This window comes from Alligator mississippiensis, chromosome 11 (genome assembly GCF_030867095.1).
Source record: "Alligator mississippiensis isolate rAllMis1 chromosome 11, rAllMis1, whole genome shotgun sequence".
Taxonomy (NCBI): domain Eukaryota; kingdom Metazoa; phylum Chordata; order Crocodylia; family Alligatoridae; genus Alligator; species Alligator mississippiensis.
This window is the reverse complement of record NC_081834.1, coordinates 10,399,047-10,419,955: the sequence shown is the minus strand read 5'-3', so window position 1 is coordinate 10,419,955 and position 20,909 is coordinate 10,399,047. Positions and strand designations below refer to the sequence as shown.

Genomic DNA, 20,909 nt, shown 5'->3' with positions numbered 1-20,909 from the left:
CTCTTCATCTTTGGAGGCTTTTAAGACCTGGCTAGACAAAGCCTTGGTTAGGATGATGTAGTTGGGGCTGGTCCTGCTTTGAGCAGAGAGTTGGACTAGATGTGACTTCCTGAGGTCCTTCCAACCCTCATTTTCCATGATTCACTGAGATACCCATCTCTATGAACCTTGTTCAAACCCTGCCTGGATATGTAGCTGCTGAAAATTGTTAATACCATCCAATCTCTATTTCTGCCGTAGGGGAATGAGTTAGCGGTTCCATATCTGCTGAAGTTGGACAATCTTGAAATTAGAAAAAACACTCACATTTGGCATCATTTACCACTGATAGTGTTATGGAGACCTAATTACCTTGCTTCACATAGTGAGAAAGGCACACGGGTACAACAACCTGGGGGAAACTTGCAGTGCCACATTTTCCCACGGTGCAGGTTTCAAGGGGTAGTTCGAGTCGCATTATATGCCAGGCTGAAATTCAAGGAGCAAAGTCACCACATACCAAATCTAAGCCACGTCTTTTATTTCTTCACAGGTAGATATTCATTGTGCCACCAATCACATAAAATTATTCTAAACTTTGGCAACCACTGATTCAATAGCCCGATAATATAAATTCAGGTAATAGATATTAATACCATGTTACAAAATACACCCACAACATTTATCTCTCTCTCTCTCTCTCCCTCCCTCTTTTTCTCTCCCTCTCTCACACACAAAAAAAGCAAGCATTGTGAGGGCTCTCCTGATGAAATAATAAAACCCATTCTCATCTAGAAAAAAGAATCATTATAGGAGGATGGTAATTTACTTTATATGACCTTCAATTGATTATTCTGTGCCTGCTACACAAATATCACAGGAGCTATTGATCGTAAAACCTACCAAATAGATCTCTAATAGCTTTTACTGAAGAAAAATAATTATGCTAGCGCTGTGGTCAAACACACATAAACCAATGTGGAGGTATTAATGTATAGTATTATTACCCATCTGTCTGAGAAGTATGGGGAAGACACTTCACAGCAACACACTATGTCTAAGCACCATGAAGGCTCAATATCTAGCCAACAATTACAGCCAGTTATACTGAAAAATTGATTACTGTAAGTAAAAGCTAAGACTGGAAAACAGTGGCTGGGGCTTGCTTAATAAAAGTAAAATAATAACTACCATCATCCTAATTGTAGAGGAGTCCTGCTATCCTATAGACTTGCAGTTGAAAATTGGATTTTCCTGTGGTGCCAATAGCAGGACAAGTTTTCAGAAACAAGAGCTTTCTCTGCCAGCCTGTTTAGAGATCAATAATCAACACCCAGAAAATGCTGGGGTGGCTAATCAAAGAACAGATCAGCTCTCTCTGAAGTCTGAGTATTCAACCTAAGCCCGAACTGCAGCACAGGCAGCCACGTGGCAGGAAGGAAAGCAAAAGGAGAGAGAAACTTCAGATCCACTTAGCTGATCAGCAAAGGTTTTGCTCGCAGGATCCCCTTTCATTCACATAAGCCCACAGAAAAGACGATACTGTGGGAAAAGCTGAGGTTGAGACTTTGGTGAGGGACTGCCATTGGGGAGGCAAAATGGGCTAGTGGTTAAAACAAGGAAGAGGTGGAATATGTGGGTTATTTCTCTTGTCTCTGGGACTGGCTCAAATCCTGACTTTGATGTAGGCACACTGTATGAGCTGAGGACAATGGGAGCTATGTACTTCAGTCTCCTTACCTTTAAAATGGGTATGATATTGCACAATTTTGAAAGAGCTTAGTGATCTTTGGATGAAAAGTGCTGCCATCAGTGCAAACCGTTATCATTACTATTGCTTTTGTCACAACTTTGGCAAAGGGTGCTTGAGAGTGAAGTGGACTTGCTGCTGATTTTAATGGAAGAAGGCACTAACCCTAGAACATCAATCCTGAGAATTGATGAAATCCAAACCAGAGAAGAAGAAAACAGAGCTTACTTTAGATTTTTTCCCTGTTTTTCCTTTAAATAAATGTTTAAAGGGACACCAACTTAAAACTCTTTTTTTTTTTATCTATTATGATTATCCCACAAAGATATTATAACTGAAAGGAATTATAGACATCACTGTTTCCAGTTAGCTTCTTTTGTGTTGAGTAGAGTTTGTTTCACCATTTCCCTTGATAGCCATTTAGTTCATTGTTTCCCTTTGTTTCTTTAGGCCTTTTTCACAGGAACAGAGAGAGAAAAAACATTTTCTGAAAAAAAACAAAAAGGAAAATGTGTTGGTAAAACTTATAAAATTGGCAGGAGGACACAGGAATAGGGGGTGATACTTATTTTTAACACATTAAAAAAACAGACTGAATTTCAAGGGGCCCTTCAACGAGTCCTCCCTAAGTTAATTCACAAAAAATCAAGTAGGATTTATATAAAAGGAAAGACATGGTTCAGATAATGTACATCAACAGCAGGACAGAATGCCAAAGCCTGGATGGCTCTTTTAATACTTGATGGAGAGGAAGGCCTGTGACTGGCAATACACAAAAAGGTGCCTTCAAGAGACACAAAGATGGGAGTGGGTAAAGAATTCAGAAGTTGGATATAGGTGTTATATGCAAATCCCACCTCAAGAGTTGTAACCAGTAAGGTCATCTGATCCACTTTCCTCGCAAAGGGGGATTTGATAAGGTTGTCCATTATTGCCACCCCCTTCCTATTTGATGTATCATTACAACCATTGTCTACGGTAATAAGGAATAATCACGATGTAGAAGACATTAAGGTAGTGAACAGTGCAGATGAGGCACTGATACTTGTGTCACAGCCTCAGAGATCAGTTCCTGCCATCTTTTTATTAACCAACAATTTCAGCAACCTATGTAGTTATAAAATTAATTGGGCTGAATCCGAATGATTTGGACCACATAATTATGCCATGAAAGATATGTTTAGCAAATGGCAGCTTCAATGGTTATCAAAATACAGAACTTATTTTGGTATTTAAATAGCAGAGAATATTAATGTTATTATCTACCAGAAGATTCTCAGTGGGTGCGTCCACAAGAGATGCTACGTCATCGTAGCAACAAACTATAGTGATGTAGCTCATCAGCACGATGATGTAGTGTTAGCGGGCATGAACCGTGATGCTGCCCCTACTGTGCAGTAGCAACGAGCTACTGCACAGTAACTCACTGGTACTGCGCAGTGGGTTAAAAAACAACCCGTGCAGCACTGGGACTGTGCAGTACCAGCGGCTACTAAATGACTGCTCAGTAATAACTGCACAGTCGGGTGCACGTGCAGACAAACCCAGTGTTATGTTACGGGATCTGAAGGGTGGAAGAGTTTGGAAATATCCTTGCGAGGATGTTTTAATATTTAAAAATGCATATCTTACATTGTTTAATGTACCTATTACATAACCTACCTGTTTTAATCCCCCGATTCTATTTGCTTAAATCAACCAAATATTCAACAGATTTCTGTGGGGAGAGGATAAACTGGTACAATTTTCATTTTGAAAAGATACAACCACCAATTGAAATGGTTTTCATCTTCCAAACCTTGGACAATAACACAATGACTTTTTAGTAAGTCAGGCTGTGTATTGGATGACCAATGTAAACTGATAACTCTCCTATATGGATAGAAATTGAACAGGCACTAATGTTTCATCTTCTCTTATCACCTGTCATAAGCTCTACTTATCACTATCTTTCTAATTCTCTAATCCCTACAATTTTTGCAACCTGACAAGCTTGGAAAAATTTGGCAAACTTACTGACATTTCATCCTTTGTTACATCATAAGGCATTTATTTAAGGCAATCTCAGCTTTAAGTATGGGTCCCACAAACTGATGTGGAGAACATAGATAGATAAGGGTACTGTATGCGTAGAACAGCTTCTAGTAGGAAATTGTATTAAATTATTTTCCAAATTATGTGATGAATTTGATTTTTCAAAAACAATTGCATGGCAATATATGTGGTTGCATTAAGTATTAGAAAATCACTTTGGATCTGAGGCTTTAGCTGTACCAATTAGAATAATATAATAATAAAAAATTAGGGTTGGAAAGGACCTCAGGAGGTCATCTAGTCCAACCCCTTGCTCAAAGCAGGACCATCCCCAAATAGACCATCCTAGCCAAGGCTTTGTCTAGCCTGGTCTTAAAAACCTCCGAGGATGGAGATTTCACCACCTCTCTAGGTAATCTGTTCCTGTACTTTACTATCCTCCTGGTGGGAAAGTTTTTAAATATATAATCTAAACTTCCCTTGCGGCAACATGAGACCATTGCTTCTTGGTCTTTCATCTGCCACCATTGAGAAGAGTCTAGCTCCATCCTCCTTGGAAACAACCTCCAGGTAGTTGAAGGCTGCTTTTAAGTCTCCTCTTAGTCTCTTCTATAGACTAAATAAGTCCAGTTCCCTCAGCCTCTCCTAACAAGTCATATACCCCAGCCCCCTAATCAGTTTTGTTGCCCTGTAAAAGATTCTCTCCAATTTTTTCACATCCTTTCTGTAGTGGGGGGCCCACAACTGGACACAGTACTCCAAATGTGGCCTCACCAGTGCCAAATAGAGGGGAATAATGACTTCCTTTTATTTGCTGGCAATGTCCCTACTGATGCAATCCAGTATGCTATTAGCCTTCCTCACAACAAGGGCACACTGTTGGCTTATATTCAAGTTACTATTCACTATAACCCCCAGGTACTTTTCTTCAGAGCTGTTGCTTAGGCAGTCAGTCCCCAGCCTGTAACAGTGCATGGGATTATTCTGTCCTAAGTGAAGGATTTTGCATTTTTCCTTGTTGAACCTCATGAGATAGCTTTTGGTGCAATCCTCTAGTTTGTCACAGTCTCTCTGAATCCTAGTCCTATGCTCCAACATACCTACTACCCCCCAGCTTGCTGTCATCTACAAATGTGCTGAAGGTGCACTCCATCCCATCATCCAGGTCAGTGATGAAAATATTGAACAAAACCAGCCCTAGGGCTGGCCCCTGGTGCAGTCCATTTAATACCAGCTGCCAACTAGACACTGAGCCATTGACTATGACCCTCTGAGCCTGATGATCCAGCCAGGTTTCTATCCACCTTATAGTCCATTCATCCAGCCCATACTTCCTTAGCTTGCTTGCAAGAATGTTGTGGAAGACCATATCAAAAGCCTTGCTGAACTCAAGACATATCACATCCACTGGTCTCCCTGCATCCACAGAACCAGTCATCTCATCATATAAGGCAATCAAGTTGGTTGACTTACCCTGGTGAATCCATGCTGACTGTTCCTAATCACCTTCTTCTCCAAGTGCTTTGAAATGGATTTCTCTAGGACATGCTCCATGATTTTTCCAGAGACTGAGAGGAGGCTGACTGGTTCATAGTTCCCTGGATCTTCCTTCTTCCCTTTCTTAAAGATGGGCACTACATGTGTCCTTTTCCATTATTTCAGGACCTCTCCTGATCTCCACGAGTTTTCAAAGATGATGCCCAGGAACTCTGCAATCACATCGGCCAAATCTTTGATCACCCTCAGGTGCATCCTGTTTGGCCCTACAGACTTGTACACTGGGGGCCTACTGGGGCTGCAGCTGTGTCAGGAAGCCTAGTCAGCAGCCAGAGCATGGCTCCAGCTGGCCAAGCTCTGGTTTAGGGTGGCACATGTTGCCTCCACATGTGTCACCTCATTTTTTTCAGTATGGGTTCTTTTTACCCTGGGCTATCCCGGGGCCACACCCCACCCCCACCCTCCACACTGCAAGGTAGAAGCATGAGGAGTCCTGCATGTGTGGTGTGTGGCACCACAGACAGGTCTGCAGTGTCATATACTGCACATCCATGCTCATTTGGATGCAGCCGTTGATTGCTCACCTCCTCCCCAAACTGGCTGCTCACCATCTCGCCCCAATACTCCAGATATATTATTTTTTTGCCTTGAAATCTGCTTCTCTTCCCCATTCTGCACCATCACTCTACAACTATATAATGTCATAAAAGATCTGATACAGACTATTTAACACTGAAGTGAAGACCTTGGTATCCAGATGAGAGAATCCCAGTGGAAATTAGCAGTTCACAATATTTGAACACTGACAATTGATCATACACTTAAACTTATATAACAAAGGATCCTTTTTTTTATCTGCACTGGGCTCCATCTAAAATCTAAACATTAAATATACTGTCATATTGCCAGTAGGTACATGTTGGAGATGTGATGCATTGCAGGTAATGTTTGATCACATGTTTTGGTAATGCCTATAAACAGTTACTTTTGGAAAGAAATTACAATGAGAGTTAGCATGGTTTTGAATCCAGCACTGATACCTTTGATGAATATATATATTCTTAGACATATACCTAGGAAATTCACAATGAATCCTTCTTAGACAGTAGGTCTTATTAGTGATATACAGAATTATATTACTACTTTGAAAAAATAGGACTTCTCCAAAGGTTGAAATCTGGTATGATGACATAGTATAGCTTGCATCTGTGAAAAGAGACATGTACTAGGCTTAACTGCTTCAAAAAGTTTGGTACAACTTGAAAAGAGTTCTTAGAATATTTTGGAATACCTTAGAAAATGATTACACCTTGCACACATCTCATTCCTTCTTCTATCAGTCACTCTTCTCTCCTATTGTATTATTTTTTCTTTCCCCCATTATTACTTGCTGTTTGTAACAGATATGTGCATAGTTAAAGTTGACATGCATAGTTGCTGTACATATATTCTGGGGTGGTGTGTTGCATTTAAGAAATGCAATAATAATAATCAGAATAATCATAACAAATTGGTTGTAGGCCAAGGAGTAATAATTAAACTTATTTTTAATGAATTAAAAACCAATTAAATTTCAAGTTTCCCCCCAAAATATGGATTAAATAATAGTTCAGTAATGACCCCAACTATAAACTCGCTGCAGCATTTGGGCGTAGTATTTATTTATCAGGGGAAAAAAGTTGAATCATTAGTAAAGTGCTAATGTTGCAAGCAAATTCCCAATTAGAACAAAGAATTGTACATGCAGTCAAAAATGTTAAGCGTGGGGATGCTAAACTCAGGGGATCCATACTAAAGAAGGAAATATGCTAATTGAAGTGAGTGCCAAAAGAGAAAAGGAAAAATGCTTTTCTATCCCCATTTTGGTTTAGAAACAGTTGGCCTAACTAGACCAATGCTACAGGAAGACTTCGAATCTGAAATGTGGAAACGGAGTTCATGACCAACTCGTCTTAGTCCAGGAGTTACATCACTAAGACCAGGCTGACTTGCAAGGGTTCTCCCAGCCCTCCAGAAACAATATGGTTCAAATGTTAATTTCTCTTCCTTTCTGTTTGTACCCATTTGTGTTGTTAACAAAGTAACATTCGAAGGCTGGAGTCACTGCTATCTTTGTGAATGATTTATGATTTGGAGGCTGGAGATAAGCAATTTTCATGCCAAAAAGGCTTTTCTTTTCTTTTCTTTTTCTTTTTCGAGAAACAGGCGCTCATTGCTTTGAGGAAAGAAGATTGCCATTAGCAAGCCTCTGTGCTGGTTACTGTAGCAGTTTCCCTTTGGCACACTTGCATACTGGAAAAAAGACAAGAACAGGAGGTGAAGATTTCGTGGGCTCAGTTCCATGGAGAAGCCATGAGTGAATTTGGCTTAGAATATGACTGCCTTCCTTACTTGCCTTCCCTTTTAACCTATGCATTCTCCAACCATGGGACTAGTTGTTACTTAGCAAAACCTTACACTGGAAAAAAACCCAACAACTACTGGAAAGAGCAGTTATCAAACACTCAGGAGTAGTTCCGACTCCATCTCGGATATTCACCTGGCCAGGAATGGAAGTATAAATGGGACAGGATTGAAGAGCAATAGCTTTCTCCTCTAAAGTCTATGGAGTTCAAATAGGGAATATGGTTAGAAAATGTTAGCACAAACATCCCCCCACCAATCAGCTCTCATTAACTCCTCCTTTTCTAAGACTGCTATAATCCTTGGCATTAGTGCTCTGGATGGCCATCTGTGAGTGTGCTAGGCTATGCGTGCTCTACATTGCCAGAATATGGATTCACAGTCCCATGGCTTCATGCAACATTCATTTACAGACATTTGGGGGCTAAGCTCAAGGAGGATCTGTCTATTATTTACATGATGGCTGGCAGGTTCTTCTCTTTATATAGCAACTGCATTTAAATGTATTTAATGATTTGACTCTTTTATTGACCACCCCAAACTCCAAATGTTTTGCTCCAATGAAGAGAAACAATAATTCCTATGTTTTAAAACTGCCCAGCCTGATCAAAAAATCTCACTGCAGTCAATTAACCCTGTTCCCTCCACCCCCTACCTGCCTTTTCAACGGGTTTCAGATCAGCCTGGATAACAAGAAAAAAACAAGTACCACCCATAAGGGAGTGGGATAAAATGGGACCTTATAAACTTCTTAAAATGTATATTATTTCATTTGGTGCCTAAAATGATCCCATATTGTCCAGCCTTTGTAAATCTATTCATAGGCATTGGGTAAATAAAGCTATACTGTATAAATGTCTCACTGATGAGCAGTTATTTATAAGTAATCCAATTTGTAATCAATAGGACAACTTATGTAAGCCAATGCACAATTGAACCCGAAGGTCTTGCCTTTGCATTTTGGTACATACTATGGATTTTATTTAAATTTTAATTTGAATTTAAATTTTAATTTGTTAATACTTTTTAAAATACATTTTAATAAAATTTTATTTTATTTTGGTACATACTATGAATCTTTTTTTTTTTTTAAACAATGCCTATTCGTTTTCCAGCTTGTTGGTCAGATTTGCCATGCACCACAACAGTTGCCTCTTGGTATGATTAGGAATAGTACAGTCACTTTCCTTTTGTAGAAAGGAACAAAGGGATGCAAAAGAGTTTGGTTTTTCTCAATTCCGGATGCATTACTCTCTTCCCCTTGACTGTTTCTTAGATCAAGTGTGATTTTGGCTTGCTAACATGCACTAACAAGGGAACTAAAAGTTTCTGCAATAGCACCTACTTGTGGAAAAATACGTATTATTTACTCAATAGACTGGAACTTCTCTGTAAACTATGCTGATAATCGCTGCTAAAGGTATGTACTTCTAAAATTTCATTGGGAAGTAATTACAAGTCATCTAGCATCATTTGCTATCTCAGCCAATTATTTTTTTCTTCAAAATGCCAGAAATGATTACGGCATAAAATCTATCAAATAGTTCTCTAGCATTATATCTCATTAAAAAAAAAGTCATTCTCAATTTGCATAAGTGTAGAATGGCTTGTTTTGCTATTGTCTAAATTAAAATTGACTGAAGCACCATTCAAAAATTTAGGCAAGTCCAACCGCATCCTGTCTAAGCAACTAATCTCCAGAGCACTTTGTGGCTGAATTCTATAACTCTTAATAACTTAGGGTCTGAAAGACAGGGCTCATTAGAGACTGAAAATGGCACTGCTAAAAAATATCTATTTAAAATTAACAATATTATGCAGTTTGGGAAGGAAGAGATGGGAGTGTCTAGATAAGCATAATAATAGTTTTCATAGAAAGGTGCACTCACAGAGAGTTAATACAGAGATGCCATTAACATTCAGCATGCATTAAACCTCTATGTTTATTTTGGTCTTCTCAGCGTCCCTTACATCTGGAATACCAAATGTGGAGAACTGAACTACTGCAGGCCTAAACCAATGCACAAGTGCGTCTTCCCATTGATTTAATTGTTTCACTGACCAACAGATAGTCTTGCCAGTGCATACTTTGCGTAGGCTACAAACCAAAAATGGCAGCCTTTGAAAGGATAGTGTTCACTACTAAATAAATATACTGAATACACAAGCAAACGTAGTGAAATAAAAGTAGTAAGTAATATTGCTACCATTTGCCTGACACTATTTCTTTCATATCCGTCAACAGGTGAGGAAAATCAGGATGCTGGTGAGATGCTACGTTCCAGTCACCCAAGTCTGACAACTTTGGATTATACACACAATTAACCCTTGGCTTCACCCTGTATTATTTCTATCCCAAAATATGTTGAAGTAGCTTTAAAAATATTGATGGGTGCAAAAGGTCCAACGAGCCAAATGCTACGTGCCAATGGAAATGGTGGGAAGCAATCATTTGACTTATCTCTAGCATAGGTTAAAATTTCAGGCAGACCTTTGCACCTAGATTGTTTTTAAATAAAAGCATAGATAGATAGATAGATAGATAGATAGATAGATAGATAGATAGATAGATAGATAGATCCTCACAAGATCGCAAAAAACATACCTGTCTATATCAGATTTTAGTATGTTTAGTTGATTACAAGGACACTGTTAACGGTGTTATTCTTACTCAGCAACGAGATTGAAAAGGAAGAGAGCACACTGGTATTAGGTCAGGGTGCAAAGCTTTCCTGCAGGTCTGAGTCCCACCTGCACTTTCTGATTGGCTACGCTTGCTGTCGGAGTCATTGAGTGCACGGCAGGAGGATTTGGGAATGATTAATTGCCCTGTCTTGTGAGTGGAGAGTTCTGAGCAGCAGGGTTCTCCGTATATGTAAATACAAGTGGTCTCAGCGCTGTAACGGGACCAAATGAAATGAATAAAATGACTTAACAAAAGGACTTGACTTGGAATGTTTAGATTTTGAAGATTAGTTTCTATTATATCCCAGTGGGAGAAAAGAATATGTTGTATGGGAAACTGGATAGGCTTAATGTTCCACAAAACTGAATTATTCCACTTCCAAACCAATGTTTGGCTTAAACTACCAGTGGAATCAGTTCACAGTCAGAAAAAAAACCCCCAAAGAACCAGATGCTTACGTTGATTATAAAATATATTTCTACTGATTCTACTTGTAGTTTATACAACTAGAATTGTACTATAAGGTCAAAAGCACTCCAAATTAAATTATGCTATGGTAAAAGCTCAATTTCCTTCTCATTATTTGCTCAATCTGAGTCAAATATGCTTATCAACAGATCATTATGTAATGTTATACTGGGATGATAAAAAAAAATCACATGTCTGTGTAAATATCTAAGTGTGGGACCTCAATAAGTAAGGATCTGGCATATAAACTTCCCAAAGTGTGAAGAACATCCATTTCCACTCTTTCAATGGAAGTTACATGAAATGCAAATGATAGTCTCTCCCATTCTTTTTCCATAAACAAGGATCCGGATTTTCTCCTTTTCTTTATGTTTTATACATTCATTTTGAATCCATTTGATATAATAAAACATTTATGACACAAAAATCAATCTTTCTCAATATTTTCATCGCTTATATGTGTCTAAAGATCATATGTAATTTTCTATATGAAATATTCTTTCTAGTTCTATGATAAAGGATGAGAACAGATGTTTTCAGAAAAGTCATTTTGGAGACTGGGTATTTTTGCAAATTTGAAGAACATGCTGTCAAAATGGTGTTTGCAGAAGCAAACCATGAACTAGTGTGAAGAAAATCAAAGAATCATAGCATTTCAGAAAGAAAACACCTTCTCAACAACTTTCTACTGTTCCAGGTATTTTACATTTGATATTACCAGGTGTCCTGTCCAAAGACTAGCAATAATGTATGCAACTAGGAATAATAATAAAAAAAAAAAAAGTTTTCTATCTCTCGTGTGCTTTGAGAATAAATAAACTATACAACTTTGAGACCTGAAATGAAATAAAAACCCCATGGTGACTGAAGTCTCAGAAAATCAGATAAATAAAATGTGCCACTTAACTCTTATTGTCCCCAATAGCAGTAGGTGAAATTGCATTACAGACTGTGAAATAAAATAATACCGCCCTGTAACAAGCTGGCAACATTTGTCTGAAACATCCCATCCAATTAATGGGCTCTGATCCTTTTAAGTTATGTTAAATGATTTCTGTTGACTTGCTGAATCAGGTGGTTCATTGCCTAACCCGGATGGAAGGGAGTGTTTTTTTTCAGGAGACGGAGGGAGAGGGCTGGGTTCTTCTAAAAGAGAAACCTAAAGTTGGGGAAAATGTGAGCTGAACAGTAAGCTATTTTTTAAGTGAATCACTGCATGAAAACCATCATGCTTCAGGTAGGAGGGCAAGCGTGTCTCCATATCCACTAACATTCCAATATTTGGGGTATTGTAAATTTGAAGAAAAAGGAAACCACGGTTTTTCTAACTAGCCCTCTGTACTGGAAATTTTCACTGATTTCCTAAGCGACAGTGTAGTGGGTTAAAAATGCATTCTTGTTTTTTTGCACCTTTTTACAAGTGCACCAGCACCCAGTAAATAAAGTAGCAGCCTGTGTCCCTTTTAGCAAAAGCCATATATCTGTTCAGACTTGTAATTTGCTCCGTTTATATCCTTTGCCCTTGAACTCTGGTTATTAACGCAATGTTTCTCCAAATGATGCCATATAACTCTGCTGCAAGCACATTCATAGTGACACCACACAAACAACCGAGGGGCCATAGCTTGCTGAAAAAGAAAAAAAAAAAAGGCAGGGGGGCAGAAGGGGCGGAAAGCAGCACGAGCTGAATTGCATGAGATGTAGAACATTACCCAGAAGGATACAAGCTATAGAGGAGTAAATATTACCATACTGAAACATGTACTTGAAACCACACCTATGGGATGACCAATTGTCCTAAAAGACTCCTCAATAATATTCTTAAGCAGCAAGTCACTTAAATTCAAAACGTGCTTCTTTGCTATTAGAAGAGATGCCATGCAGTGTGCTTCCATACAATGCTTTCTGCTGTCACGCCAATGAAATCTACCACTCACCACTCTAAAACTATTGATCATGATAAAGGATCGCAGCATGCTAGCTGAAAACAGAAATGAATCTAGAGGGTGGGAAAAAAAAAAGAGAGGGGGACAGTGAGTTAAAAAGGAGATTGCAGGAGAATCGACAGTTGAGTAGGGTAAAGATAAACTATTCAAATGCTCTAGCAATGACAGATTCTCTGTAGAAACACAATGTAGGCATGCTCCAGGCCAAGTATTGACATGTAAAGATATCTGTGTTGGAAGTCTTCATGGGTCCTGGACAAAAGCAGTTCTTCTCCTTGGCCGTTCTTTCCCCCTTCACAATGTAACGTGTAACCATGAAAACCTCTGCTGCAAAGAGTGAGCTTGGAGGCATCTTAATGTTTTGAACTTTGGACCTACAGAAGAAAAGCTTGCGACTCTGGAAACCCATTTTGTACTGGGTCTTTATTAGATATTAAGATGTTACAACATCAGCTAAGAATCCATTGATCTATATTTGTCTTCCTTTCATCTGCTTTTGTGGCAGACTGCAGGGCAAAAAGGGCTGTGGACATGGATGTAGCAGAGCGTGGTCCTCTTCTCTTGAGCAGCACCTCACAGAAAGCTAGTGGCAGTCTCATGCTTCCAAATTCATCTATGCTCTGCCCTATCTATTTAGATTGCAAGGTCTTCAGAAGAGGATCCCTGAGTGTGTCGCCCCTAGCACAGCTGGACCTGGTGACTAGCTTGGATCTGTAAGTAAAACAAACAGCAAATAAGGATGAATGGCATTTATAAACCAAAGTAAATAAGCTACTTAGAAATACCACGTGCAGCTAGAGTGCAGTTGTTTCCATAATTATTACAATACTGCTGATCACTTTAACCAGTGGTTACCAACCTTTTTGCCCAGTGGGCTGGATGAGTAGTGCCCAGTCTGTTTGCAGGCCAGATCTGGCTGGTGGTTCCAATCCAGCACCTGGGGCAGGTGCAGTGTGCACCATCCAGCCCCATGGAGGGGTGTAGGGGCAGGTTGGCCCCAACCCAGCCCTACAGTGGAAAGTAGCTTGACACAGCCCTGTAGGGAGGTAAGAGAGATCCAGAAGAAGGGGGGGAGAGGACATGGATCAGTCCCACAGGGGAAGGGGGTGCACACGGGGCTTGCAAATTTGGCAGTGGGGGAGAATGTCTGTATTAATGCCCACTGCTCCCCCACTGCCAAATTTCTTGACCTATGGGGTTCCCCACAGGCCAACTGAGAGCACTTTGCAGACCAGAGGTTGGGCACGCCTGTATTAAACCATCATTTTTTATTGGTATCTTTCTCTAACTTAGGTTTGTCTGTATTCAGAAGGCAACATGGAAAGCATGAGTCTTCATTGCTATTGCCATGAGATTCTGATTAATAATTACAATAAACAAATGCATAGTTTTCTTATGGGTTTTTTTTAAAAAGCAGACTCAACCTTTGCCCTAAGAAAATTACGTGTATTTGTACACAACTGAAGCGTGTCATGTTTGGTGCCTACTTGCTCCTAAGCTGGAAGCAGTGACTACAGCCACATTAGAAGAGTACTGAATCTGGGCCAGGATGCTCTGTGTTTTAGCAAGGACAAGCATTTCAAGATGACACTCCCTTCAGCCAAAAGGAGCCTGCCTTAAGTCAGTGGCAACATTTCCATTGGCTTCCATGAGAACAGATTTGACTCTGGGAAGAGCAGATGAAGGAGTCAAACAAGCCAAACTGCCTAAGAAAGTCAGTGTGACCATGGAAGTCAAAGAACATTATTAAAGAATCAAATCCCCTCCAAATTTAGGGGGGGAAAAAGAAATTTCGCGAGGGAATAAAATCATTTGTTTTTTCCATTTACTTGTTTTCCAGTGAAGTTCAGATAAGCTGCAGATGGGCACCTAAAACAGTGTTGCTCAATCTATTCAGTCCCAAGGGCCAGATAAGTGGCAAGGGCCAGACCATGGGCTGGATCCAGAATAGGGTCGGCAAGTGGGGCCACATTATCCAGCCTCCAGAGCTCCCACAGGTCCTGAAATTTGGCAGCACGGGAATTGTGGCAGAATTCATTGCCGTCAAAGCCATGAAAATTAACACACGTTGGGACTTGTGGGAAGACCCACAAGCAGGATGACACACAGATCTACAGGCCAGGTCTGGGCCACAAGTGAGGTTGGCCACTGCTGGTCCAAACTGTTTGATGCTACATAAACAGACATGAAACACCAAGTTGCTGCAGATTCTCTTTCCCTGCATCTGTTTAATTGCATGACGCTGGACTTATTGCTATTATAGTGCATCAGACCTCATGAAGGTCCTCTGCATTTCCAGCTCAAGACCAAAGTATTGACCACTTCCCCCCCCCCGGCCCCATTAGAAATCAATCATTCTTCCACTGAGCTAAACTAACCCCTTATTCCTTACAACTACAAGAAGTCTACACAGAACTGGATATGATTTAGGAAGCAGTGGCATGGCAATAATTTCCTTATGGTAATGACTTGAGTGTGTTCTATCTATCTTTCGGCAAGAGCTAACAAAGGGTTAAGTCTGAAAACTAACAATCTGCCAATATTCATAGGATTCTTAAGGGAGCTTGACTGTATTTGCACCCTTTCTGTCTATTAAATAAATTTACTGGTATAAGTGTTCATGGGCACTAAATTTTTAGTACATAGTGGAAACGGTACATGGAAAGCTAATTTTGATTTCGTAAGTAGAACTATTTGTACTGGAAGCTAAATTCTGAGAGCTTTGGGATGTAAGAACAAACTATATCAACTTTCAAGAGGGAAGGTATTTACACCTTATCCACAGTAGCTGTTTCATGTGTCTGCTCTATTACATTTACAATAAGTGGAAGCTAAATCATGGTAATAGATCATGTAAATTCAGAGATACCCCTCCCCCAAATGTTACCTTCCCCTTACCATGGAATAGAGTACCATGGACAAACATCAGTTACCATAGATCAGCTGATTTCCTCTCACTTTTACCTTATTATAATTTTTTTGTCTATCCACACTGTTACTTTTTCAGTGAGCAATATCAAAACTAAGCAACACTGCAGGTTTTTTTCATTATAAAATCATCTATATGATTACTAAAGTAAACCAACCATACTGCCACCTGCCTGTCTATATACAATGTAGTAAGCAGTAAGCTTACCTTATAGTAGAAGTAGGTACAACAATAGACATAAATGACATGTTTACATTTATTATTACTATATAATAGTGTTCTCAATATTTTCTATTTAAATGAGATACCCAGTATGACCCATTACATTTTCAGTTAAATTTAAAATATGCAGTTAGCTATAAACTCCGATAAATTTATTTGAAATTTTTACTCTGAATTTTGGTTTCACTGTATCTGCCTTACTTCGGGCAATTGAATACACCATTAAAATTGATGCTTCCCAGATAGCCCCAAACCTATGGAAATAAGTGGAGCTACTATATATGTAATTTTTTGGATCAACTCTCACCTATTGATTCTCTTTTTGAATTAACTTTGCCATCCAAATATACAAACACAAGACACTAGATTTTTTTTAGCATAACATCAAAGGAAAGTAGGGCTGAAAGGGACCTCATAAGGTGATCGAATCCAGCCCCCAGCTCAAGGCAGGATCATCCCTGACTGAGCTATCCCAGCCAAGCCTCTGTCCAACCTGCTCTTGAAAATTTCTAATAATAGAGATTCCTCAAAGTCTCTAGGTAGCTTGCTCCTATACTTGCTCACTCCTCATAGTCAGAAAGTTCTTCCTAATCTCCAAACTAATCTTCTTTAGCTTGAGTTCATTGCTCCTAGTCCTGTTCCTATTCACCCATATACAAAGGACCTATATACAACTCTATACTGTATGCCCATGCTTTGGGAGACCCTAAAGACATGAGGTAAGATTTTGTGTGTGTGTGTGTGTGTGTGTGTGTGTGTGTACAGGATGGGAGGATGTCTATACACACAGGATATGTACACACACACATAAAATCTTACCTCATGTCTTTAGGGTCTTCCAAAGCATGGGCATACAGTATAGAGTTGTATATAGGTCCTTTGTATACGGGTGAATTTCTCATTTATAAGAATTTTTCTTATAAGAGTAGGTGACAAATGTAAACGGATAACTCAGTATGGGTATTTTCCTTTTTAATATGTTAACTTTTATATCTTCCTTGCAAACTTGACAAAAGTTCAGTACAACACATTTCCAGTGTATGCAGGTCAGTACAAGATGACAGACCGAAATACTGCACATGACTTGCCGGAGACATTTTTTTGGGCAAGCTGTTATTGTACAATCAAATTAAATTAAAAGACACCTTAACATCCAGCAGGTTTTTAACTGGATTACAGTCTCATTTTCAGAAGAATATCACTTTTATCCTGACTTGTCAAATAGCTATTACCATTAAGATGAAAAGGTTGATAACATTCTACAAGTACTGATTAAGGGGATACTGCAAATGCTCTCTCTCTTCCTTGAAGGAGTAATTTTCCTGTCCATCTAGCAGGGAAGGGGGAAAAAAGAAAAGAAAACAACAAGGATATCTCCTTGTTGTAGAACAGGGATGTTGCTTCATCTTTTACTGAGCTGTCTTGAAGAAGCATATCTGGTCCATATCTGGATGCAAGACCACTTCAATGAGAAATCAAACATTCACTTGTTGAAAACCAAAGGTAGTAACATTGCAGATTTTCAATATTGGCATTTTTCAGAACAAGAATAATTTTAATGGGTTCTGCACTATTAAAGATGACAACTTTGAATGAGAGATAGAACTACTTGGGGTTATCAATTTTCCTGTGGAACTTTATGAACAGGAAAGATTTTGACCACGACTGCCAAGTTAATGCTAAACTTTCTTCCTGCATAAATCCCCCTTGTCCTGTGGTTGGATACGGTAAACTTCACACCCTATGCTAAATTTTTGTGCAGTATTTCTGTGCTATGTTGAACAGCTGCTGCACGCCATCCCTGAAGTAGTGGGAAAACTGGTTTCTCTAATAAGCAAGACTACATCTTGTAGTTCATATGTAGGTGAAACTCACACAGGAGTTGGAACTTAGTTAAAAAGGACAGAAATTACACAAAAACTGATATGAGTAAGTGGAAACTAGTTTACATCTGTAGCACAACAGAAGTTCAGTGCACATAAACCACTTGCAAAATGGCCAAAACTGGTTTAAGACGAACCTGGATGGATGTATTATCAGATTTAACTGATTTAGGTTAAATCAGTTTATTGAACGTGTGTCCCAGATCCAGATTCAAGTTAACTCACAGTCCGTCAGCATCTCAGGAAGCTTTGCACTTCCCCACAATCACCTCCTCACAGGGTGGGCGATACATAGGGGGTGCATGGGGGTGCATATTCACCCCCTGAGAGCGCTGGTACACCCCCTGACTGGCCATGCTCCCCACTTTGGTGATAGGCAGGGGGCAGGTGGGAGCCCCAGTGCCCCCCCGTGAGTGCCGGCTGGGGAATGGGAGCACTGGATATAGGCTGCAGCTGCTTCCAAAAGCACCACAGCCACTTCTGGGAGTGCTGTGACCACTTTTGGGAGCAGCCCAGCTGCTCACTGATCGGTAAGTTTTGCCGCAGGGGGACCCCTCCTCCCCCGTCAGCGAGGTCAGCTGCTGGGGGGGGCATGTTCCCCCTCTGACTAAGGTGGCACCAGTTGCCCATGACCTTGGCTCAAACTGTCTGCTCTAGTTGAGCAGGGAGACATGCTCTAGTGCTCCCCAGCTTCTGGTCTGGGTCACCTCAGGCATGTGGCTACAATCTGGGAATCAAAAGTGAATGTATGTTGTTTCAATCAGTGCATCTTAGACTGATCTGCAAACATAAAATTGATTCAGCCTTGGGCTTTTTGACTGTCTGTACTTAGCTAGTATGCTCCTTCTACTAGCAAATTTGGATGAAGGCTACTCTAGAAGTGCTAGGTCGTTATTAATTGTGGCCCTAATGAAGGAAAGGTAGTATGAGAAACTTCTATGGTAAATTAATTGGGCTGGGCAAACCAGCTGTCAGATATCTGGATACACAACCACAATCTACAAAAATCTCTTGCTTCTGCAAATGTGATTGTCTTCTGAGGTTTCTGGTATTTTCAGGCATAAGAGTCTCTCTCTTCCATCCAGGAAGAGCACACACCAACTGCCGAAGCTTCCTTAGCCTGATGAAGGGTTTTTGAACCCGACAGCTTCCTTAATAACCATTCTCCAACCATTTGGGTTGGTCTAATAAAAGATATCAAATTCACCCAAGGAACCTTGTCTCTCTAAGAACTGCCTGCTACCAGTTCTGATAAGATGTACAAAGATACAGGGGACTCAATCCTATATTTCCCTTACCTATATCGCTAGGTTTAACAGAGATGAAGGAGCTACAAAGAAGTTAGTGGCAATTCTCCAGTCCTGGTGGCATAGTCTAGAGCAGCCTCAATGCTGCATTCAATTATGTCCTTGCTGTAGTGGCCACTTCTTATTACATGCTAGTGGTTCTCATCCATACCAGCTTCCAGACATCCCTATATGCTGGAAGTTATAGGTATAGCATAAGGGTAGCTTTATGTTACCTGGTGAAGTCACAACTTGGTTATTTTAAGGCCATATGTGTCTACTCTGTGCCAATGGACAACACAAGGGGATGATAGTGATGGGTAGTGATCAATGGCTTGATGTTTAGTTGGCAGCTGGAATCAAGTGGAGTGCCCCAGGGGTCGTTCCTGGGTGTGGGTTGGTTCAATATCTCAATTAATGGTTGGGAAGATGGGATGAAGTGCACTTCCAGCATGTTTGCAGATGACACCAAGATGGGCGAAGTAGTAGATATGCTGGATGGTAGGGCTAGGATTCAGAGTGAGACAAATTGGAGGATTGGGCCAAAATAAATCTTATGAGGTTCAGGAGGGAGAAGTGCAAAGTCCTGCATTTTAGGATGGAAGAGTCCCATGTACCCGTACAGCTTGGAGTCTGGCTGGGCTGCAGCTCTGAAGAAAAAGACCTGTGGATTACAGTGGACAATAAGCTGGATAAGAGTTACAACTTTCTCTTGTTGCCAAGAAGACTAATAGCATACTGGGCCACATTACTAGTAGCATTGCCAGCAGAACAGGGGAAGTGATTTTTCTTTTATTCAGCACTGGTGAGGCCACATCTGGAGTACTGTATCCAGTTTTGGACCCCCCCCACTACAGAAAGGATGTGGACAAATTGGAGAAAATCCAGAGAAGGGCAATGAAAATGGTTAGGGGTCTTGGGAACAGGACTTGTGAGGAGAAGCTGAGGGAATTGGGCTTATTTGGACTGCAGAAGAGAAGACGGAGAGGGGATTTAATAGTAGCTTTCAACTACCTGAAGTGGGGTTTGAAAGAGGATGGAGCTGGACTGTTCTCAGTGGTGGCAGGTGACAGAACAAGGAGCAATGGGCTCAAGTTGCAGCAAAAGAAGTTTAGATTGGATATTAGGACAAACTCTGTCACTAAAAGGGTGCTGAAGCATTGGAACAGGTTACCTAGAGAGCTTGTCGAATCTCCATCCTTGGAGGTTTTTAAGGCCCAGCTTGATAAAGCCATGGTTGGGATGATTTAGTTGGGGATAGTCCTGCTTTGAGCAGGAGGTTGGACTAGATGACCTCCACAGGTCCTTTCCAACTCTAATTTTTTATGATTCTATGGTAGCCAGGTTCACAGTCCATAGTATGAAAGAAATAAAAAAGAGACAGGCAGAATTTCAGTGCCCAGAATTTCTGTTTCATTTATTAAAATGGTCAATCAGCCGGCGGGGGGGAGGGTGTCGGTTATATGCACAAGCCAGCTTGACCATTCACAGCTTTAAAAATTTGCAGAATTCACCTGCAGATGACCTGTGCACTCATGTGTGGGGCTTTAACAGCAGTCAATTAAACCTTTCCAGTTTCACAGGGGAGGGAGGAATTCCAGAGCAGGCTCTTATAAACATAATCAAGAAGTGGAGAGGATATAAAAACACAAAATAAATTATCTGGGGAATGAGGCTTTTTTTTTTTTTTTAATTCTAAAGATGCACTAAGAGCCCTCAATTCTAGAAGATCCATCTCAACTTGGTAAATAGATGTGTTAGGCACAGAGTGACATATGGACAGATAAATACAGCCATAACTGGTAGGCAAAGTAAGTGCACGCGGC

At 40.2% G+C, this 20,909-nt stretch overlaps 1 long non-coding RNA gene across 1 annotated transcript; it reads right to left on the bottom strand.

Moving 5' to 3' along the window:
* Positions 1-496: 496 nt before the first annotated feature.
* Positions 497-10,378, bottom strand: LOC102570558 (uncharacterized). The gene is made up of 3 exons (XR_009455543.1): positions 10,269-10,378; positions 5,237-5,472; positions 497-2,216 (listed from the first exon to the last, which is right to left on the bottom strand). It is a non-coding gene; the product is annotated as an uncharacterized LOC102570558 (long non-coding RNA).
* Positions 10,379-20,909: the final 10,531 nt, after the last annotated feature.